Genomic DNA, 7838 nt, shown 5'->3' with positions numbered 1-7838 from the left:
ACTCAGTGAATATAATTTCGCTTCTTGCCTTCTACTTCCTGAGGTTTGTCGAGTTCCACATCTTCATTGCAACTTAACAAATTAGATCAGCATGAAGAAAATTGCTGAGAATTAACACAGAGATGGAATTGTTCTGCATCGAGGATGTTTTTTCTTGCTTCCTTTCATATCTGCCTGGGATTGAGTGCACTAGGGATAATAAAATTAATGGTTAGTGCCCTGGCTGAGCAGTCCAGTTGGTTAGAACATCATCCCGATATGCCAAGGATATGGGTTGGATCCCGGGTCACGGCATATACAGGAATCAACCAATGACCACATAAATAAATGGAACAACAAATCAATGTTTCTCTCTCCCTTCCTCTCTTCGTAAAATAAATCAATAAAAAAAATTAATGAGAAGAGTAAATTATTGAGGACTCATAATTATTGAAGAGTCATAAATTATTGAGGACACAGCAGACACTCTACTGAGACTCCTTTTTAAGTTATGTTTATCAAAGATATAAATGTATATTTAAAGAGTAGCCAGTTTGTCTCAGTAGATAGAGCCTTGGCCTGCGGACTGAAGGGTCCCAGGTTTGATTCATGCCTGGGTTGCAGACTTGCAGGAGGCAGCCAATCAATGATTCTCTCTCATCATTGATGTTTCTATCTCTCTTTCCCTTCATCTCTGAAATCAATAAAAATATTTTTAATTTAAAAAAAGAGTCAAAGCCCTAACTGGTTTGGCTCAGTGGATAGAGCGTTGGCCTGCAGACTCAAGGGTCCCAGGTTCGATTCCGGTCAAGGGCATGTACCTTGGTTGCAGGCACATCCCCAGTAGGGAGTGTGCAGGAGGCAGCTGATCGATGTTTCTCTCTCATCGATGTTTCTAACTCTCTATCCCTCTCCCTTCCTCTCTGTAAAAAATCAATAAAATATATATTTTTTAAAAATAGTCAAAGCACTACACACATTTATACAGAACTAATATCCAACTCTGTCTTCCCAGAGCCACTACTTTCAATGCTCTGAAGAGATTATTTGAGTATTTTCGGTCACATCTCTAAACAACATACTTATGATCACTTCTTTGATGACAATTTAGGTTTCGCTCATTCCCCTACCCTTCACTGCACCTTTCCCAGTACAATTGTCCTTCCCCCAACTTCCCTATAACTATTGTGTAATTCTGCTAGGTCAAATTCAGTGTTGACATTATGATTAGGTAAACACTGTTCCAACTGAGTCATGAGCAAACAAATGAATATTTTCTTTCCTATACACATTTCCGTTTCCTTAGAGATAATTGTCTTGTTTTCTTATTTGTTTTTTGGGGGGGGGTGTTTTTTTTGTGTGTGTGAACTTATCACCAATTCAACTTCAAAGTCTCTATCTTTTGTCTAGGCCGCTTTTTGAAATATTTAGTTGATCAGATATCCTATCAATTTCCTATTCTTGAAGAAATCGCTGCTATGCTCCAATGGAATTGGTTGCCCCTGAGGCCTGGTGCACAGCTACTATCCTGGGATCCCCCTTGAACATCTTCCTGTGGATTTCCTCTCCTTGTGTTGGGTCGCTTCTTTCCAGAATCCCATGTCTTCCTCTTTATTGGTTTATTCCCTCTTTTGAATGGAGGAGATCCTTCAGTAGCTTCCTGAGAAAGGACATGTGGGAGACAGAAAAAGGTTTAACTACTGCTTACCAAAAAAACAGATTCTTGATTGATAGTTTGGCTGTTGTATAGAATTCCAAGTGGGAATAAATATTCTTCAAATTCTGGAGGCGTTTCTCCATTGTCCTCCAGCATCCATTATGGCTGTTAAGTTTGAAATTATTCTGACTTAGGCCATTTGTGTGTGACTAGTTCCCTTTCTCTCTCTCTCTCTCTCTCTCTCTCTCTCTCTCTCTCTCTCTCTTCTCTCTTCTCTCTCCCCCCTCCCCCGAATTCTGAGATATGTGTGCCTAGCGTACATGTATTTCCACTCACTGTTCTGATAACCCACGTGCTTTTCCTATCTGGGAATTTATCCTTCAACCAAAAAAACAGATTCTTGATTGATAGTTTGGCTGTTGTATAGAATTCCAAGTGGGAATAAATATTCTTCAAATTCTGGAGGCGTTTCTCCATTGTCCTCCAGCATCCATTATGGCTGTTAAGTTTGAAATTATTCTGACTTAGGCCATTTGTGTGTGACTAGTTCCCTTTCTCTCTCTCTCTCTCTCTCTCTCTCTCCCCCGCCCCCCGAATTCTGAGATATGTGTGCCTAGTGTACATGTATTTCCACCCACTGTTCTGATAACCCAGGTGCTTTTCCTATCTGGGAATTTATCCTTCGCTTCTGAGAAATGATCTTCAATTATTTCTCCCTCCATCCCCTTTCCAGAACTCCCATCGCTCAGATATTGGATGATTTCTCTAATACTTTCTATCACTTCATTTTTTTACTCTTCTTTCTAGGGGATTTCTTGGCTTCATCTTTTCCTCAACTTAACTTTCATACCCTTCTTCTTACTTCTGTTCGCATTTTTAACTGTTGAGAGGTCTATTTTGTTTTTTAAAACATTCCTTTTCTAATGCTGGTTTGCAGATGCAACAGGAATAGGATTGTTTTCTTAATTTCTTGTCCCTGTATGGGTTCTTTCTTTTTTTCTTTTTTACTATATTGTTTTGCTATAGTTACTCATTTCTATTTCTATCTTTCAATGTTTAAGCTTTCTCTTATGTCTAGTAGTTCAGATGTCTGCTCTATTTAAGAATGTGCAGAAAAAAATGGCCTAGAGAAAGATGTTCTATTAGACTGTGTTGCCTACACCTTTTTTAAAATGTCCTTTTAACAGATACATGCAAAAAAATTAAATCAGACCACCTTCTTATACCAAATACAGGAATAAACTCAAAATGGATTAAAGACTTAAATATAAGACTTGAAACCATAAAATTCCCAGAATAAAACATAGGCAATAAACTCTCTGACATTTCTGTTAAGCAATATTTTTTCTAATATATCTCCTCAGGCAAGGGAAACAAAAGACAAAATAGACAAAAGGACTACATCAAACTAAAGTTTTCCCACAGCAAAGGAAACCATCAACAAATCAAAAAGATAGCCTACTGAATGGAAGAAGATACTCTCCAATGATAGATCCAATAAGGAGTTAATATCCAAAATTTATAAAGAATTTATACAACTCAACACCAAAAACACAAATCCAATTAAAAAATGGGTAGATGACCTGAATACTAGTAGACACTTCTCCAAAGAGGACATACAGATGGCCAATAGACATATGAGAAGATGTTGAACATCACTAATCATCAGAGAATTGCAAATCAAAATCACAATGAGATACCACCTCTCACATCAGAATGGCTATCATTAATAAATCAACAAGTGTTGGTAAGAATGTGGAGAAAAGGAAGCCTCATGCACTGTTGGTGAGAATGCTGATTGGTACAGCCACTATGGAAAGCAGTATAGAGGTTCCCCAAGAAATTAAATTGAACTACCTTATGACTCACGAATTCCACTTCTGGGTATATATCTGAAGGAACCCAAAATATCAATTTGAAAAGATATATGCACCCCCACATTCATCGCAGTGTTATTTACTATAGCCACGATATGGAAGGACCCAAGTGTTCATCGATGGATGAATGGATAAAAAAGCTGTGATACAGCCCTAGCTGGTTTGGCTCAGTAGATAGAGCATTGGCCTGCGGACTGAAGGGTCCCAGGTTCAGTTCTGGTCGAGGGCACGTACCTCAGTTGCAGGTTCAATCCCCGGCCTAGGTCAGGGCAGACAACCAATCAATGATTCTCTCTTCCTCTGTCTCTCCCCCTCCCTTCCACTCTCTCTAAATAAAAATTTAAAAAAATCAATGGAAAAATATCCTCTGGTGAAGATTAATAACAACAACAACAAAAAGCTGTGATACATATATACAATGGAATATTAATTACTTGGCCATAAAAATGGAATGAAATCATTTGTGACCACATGAATGGATCTAAAGGGTATTATGCTAAGTGAAATAAGTCAGACAGCGAAAGACAAATAACCATATGATTTCACTTACATGTAGAATCTAAAGAACCAAGTAAATGAACAAGCAGAACAGAACCAGACTCACAGATACAGAAAACAGACTGATAATTGCCCGAAAGAGGGTTGGGGGACTGGGTGCAAAGGGCGAAGGGATTAAGAAGTACAAATTGGCAGTTACAAAATAGTCGTGGGGATGTAAGTACAGCATAGGGATTAGAGTCAGTAATATTGTAATAACTCTGTACGATGCCAGGTGGGGACTAGACATTGGGGGATCAACTCATAAATTATGTAGCTGTCTCCACTGTGCTGTACACCTGAAACTAATATAAAACAATATTGAATGTCAACTATCATTGAAAAATAAAATTTTAGGAAAAATAAAGCTATAGTTAAACCATAAAAAGAAAATGTATCCAGACATCGCCCAATGTCCCCTGGGAAGCAGATTTCCCATCTGGACTTTCTCTGTCTCCCCGTAAAGCCACCAAGTTGCCGATCTTGCACAGACTTCCCGGGAACTAACTGTGAGTTTGTTCTTCCTTGCTCTCAATGACATCGCCCAAAATAAATGCACACTTACATAAAACGGAGCGGACTAAAAAGGCAGTCACCCAGAGAAAAACCAGCATTGCCTTGTGCCCCCCACAAAATGGAAACTCTCTCTGGCATCCTGCAAAACAAAGCCAACTTTATTTATTTACATCCGTGTCTCTTTCAGGAAAGAACAGTCGGAGTAGAATTCAACAGACAACACTGTGTCTCCCTGAAAGGGAAGCAGAGTCCAGAAGCAAAGTCTGTATACATTTCATTCGCCTCCAACCCCATCCCGCATCCCATTATGAATGTCATCCCATTATGGGGGGGCAGGGAAAACAGCAATCGATGGGCAGGAGAGGGATCCAGGAGACCAGTGATGGCAAACCTTTTGAGCTCGGCGTGTCAGCATTTTGAAAAACCCTAACTTAACTCTGGTGCCCTGTCACATATAGAAATTTTTTTATATTTGCAACCATAGTAAAACAAAGACTTATATTTTTACTATTTATTTTATATATTTAAATGCCATTTAACAAAGAAATATCAACCAAAAAAATGAGTTCGCGTGTCACCTCTGACACGCGTGTCATAGGTTCGCCATCACTGCGTAGACCATCAGGCTCTTAGAATCCTCGGGAGGCCTGCAAGTGAAAATCAAAAATCTGGTCTTTACCCTCCGCTTCCTAAGCAGATCTTGTAACTGAACGAGTTCCAGCCCAGTGTGTGAAAAGCAAACATGGGGACAGGAGGCAGGCAGTGTGGTTTCTCCCCTGAACCCAAGGAGGACCGGGGGGCGTGGAGTGGAGCCGGTGGGCTTTTGAAATGGGTCACCGATTAGATCTTGGTTGCTTTGTAAACTATAGACGTTCAAGTTTGTGGCTGGTGTTAGCTGAACACGTACCTGTTAGTACAGACTCCAATTCTCTTTATAGAATGAGATCAACTTGCCGCCAAATTACACTTCCAGGAACAGGGCGATGCAAGCACTTAGCACAAGAAGGTAAACAAAGTAATCTCTTTTATTTTTCTGCCTATAGTAAACACACTTTGAGTTCTCCTATCAAACTTGGGAGGTGGGGGGGCAGGGACACCTTATTTTACTTCTGGTGTGCATAACCAGAGGAATTCCTTAAAGCTTGGGGTGGGAAGCGGGCAGTGAACGGCTGGTGGTTGATTCTTTTGTTGGGTTTTTATTGTGCATGACTAAATGTATTAGGCATGTTGGATCACAGAGGATATGTGTCTGTGAATCACGGCGCTGTTGAACTTGGATGTGTCTTGCCTACTAATACCAGTTGACCTCTCCAGCGACAAAAGGCCTCCCTACTAACATGATATCTGAATTACTTCAATAAAATTAGAGACAGAGCATGCTCTATGAGTCTCCTGTAAGGAAAAAAAAAAGCCATCTTTCCCAAAGCCTTGCTATAGAATCATTTTCTGTGATTTGTGTTCTCCTTAAAAACAAAATAGGAAACGAGCAGGGGTGGGGAGATCGGACGCATGGCACCGGAAAGGGAGTGATGAACATAATGGGTTTTGGAAACAACTCTATCGTCTCCAATAAGCCACAAGCACATTTTTAAATGTAATCTTTTCGACAAAAATGCATTGACCCTCTTCGACTTGAAGGGGAGTTCACTTGACTGGTTCATGCTCCACATGTTCGCTGGAAGGCTACTGACTCAAAGGACGGGCCTTTTTTTTTTAATATATGGGTTGGTTTTTATTCTTTTGTGGAGGGAGGAATCATAAAGCATTGCACTGGGCCACTGCTAGCCACCAGGGGAGAAATCTGAATGGCCTCAGGTCTTCATCGGCTTTATTGTCGCTCCCGGGGAGGAGAAAAATGAGATTTAACGTCATCGCAGAGACGGGACCACTTGCCTTCTTCAAATCTCAACATGTTTTCATCAGCGAAGATTTCCAATGGAGAGAGATGATCATTGAGAGGGAAAATCCTCGAAAACGTCTTTGCCCCATGTTCGAAAATCACTCGCCAGGAGGGGTCCCAAGCCAGGTGCTCTGTGTTTCAACACCAAGGTGATGTGACATCCCGGAAAGACCACTGGCCGGGAGTGAGGCATGGGATTGCGAGCCTGGCCCCCTTCTACCGGGTGACCTGGAATAAGTCATTTTCTTTCTCCAGGCCAGCGGTTCTCAACCTGTGGGTCGCGACCCCTTTGGGGGTCGAACGACCCTTTCACAGGGGTCGCCTAAGACCATCGGAAAACACATCTACAATTACATATTGTTTTTTTGATTAATCACTATGCTCTAATTATGTTCAATTTGTAACAATGAAATTGGGGGTCACCACAACATGAGGAACTGTAATAAAGGGTCGCGGCATTAGGAAGGTTGAGAACCACTGCTCTATGCCTTGGTTTCCCCATTTGCCAAAGGACGGCTTTGGACTGGATTCTCTTTATGGCCCCCAACAGCCCACAGAAATCTGAAGATTAAATGTGTTCCTGCCTGCCAGCCAGATCTCCCCCGCAAGCCAACATGTTCACTCCATGGAATGTCTGTGTTTCCCCAAACACAGAGTTGAAGACAGTTTATACCTGAAGTTACCATTTCATCACTTACCTACCCCAGACCACGGAAGGTCCCTTCATCCTGCTTTGAAGTTCAAAGCAAGAGAAGACTGTGTCTAATGAGAACGGCCCCTTTGAAATGCTCCCTGCGCAGCTGCAAGCTCTCAGATCCTCGCCTGTACAGGGGCTATTGTGATGCAGATGTACCCAAAGAGCGGCTGCAGTGAGCACATTTCCCCAGTCTTTACTGTATTTCTTCTATTATTCATAGAACACAATGTAAATGAAGCCATAAATTCCCCCCCCCTCCCCGCTCCCCTCCATACACACACACACACTAGATGTAGAAAGAAGATAATGGAAATTGTGAATTATAAATGAATCACTGTTATTGTAATTCCTTAAGGATCCTGATGGCAGTGATTAAATTCATGCAAAGACACAGATTTTAAACTTGGAAGCCTGAGTCCTTAGTAACGCGGCCTGGAATCGCGCAAGGAATGGCTGACCTTGGCTTCCGCATTGGCCTGCCCAGTCCTCTCACAGGTGGGTCTACCCAGGGCTGGACAGATCACCCGATGAAAGAGGAAGAATTCGCCCCTTGGGGAGGGGAGAGCATTACCAGATGTGCCTCCAACTATTCAGACAGATTGCTCACGATCCTAACCATGAGACCGTTGCAACCTTCCACACTGAGTTCTTGGAATTTCTGCTTTCCTTCGACAA

This window comes from Myotis brandtii, unplaced genomic scaffold (genome assembly GCF_000412655.1).
Source record: "Myotis brandtii unplaced genomic scaffold, ASM41265v1 scaffold633, whole genome shotgun sequence".
NCBI lineage: Eukaryota > Metazoa > Chordata > Mammalia > Chiroptera > Vespertilionidae > Myotis > Myotis brandtii.
The sequence above is the reverse complement of the archived record's forward strand: the minus strand, read 5'-3'. Positions refer to the sequence as shown.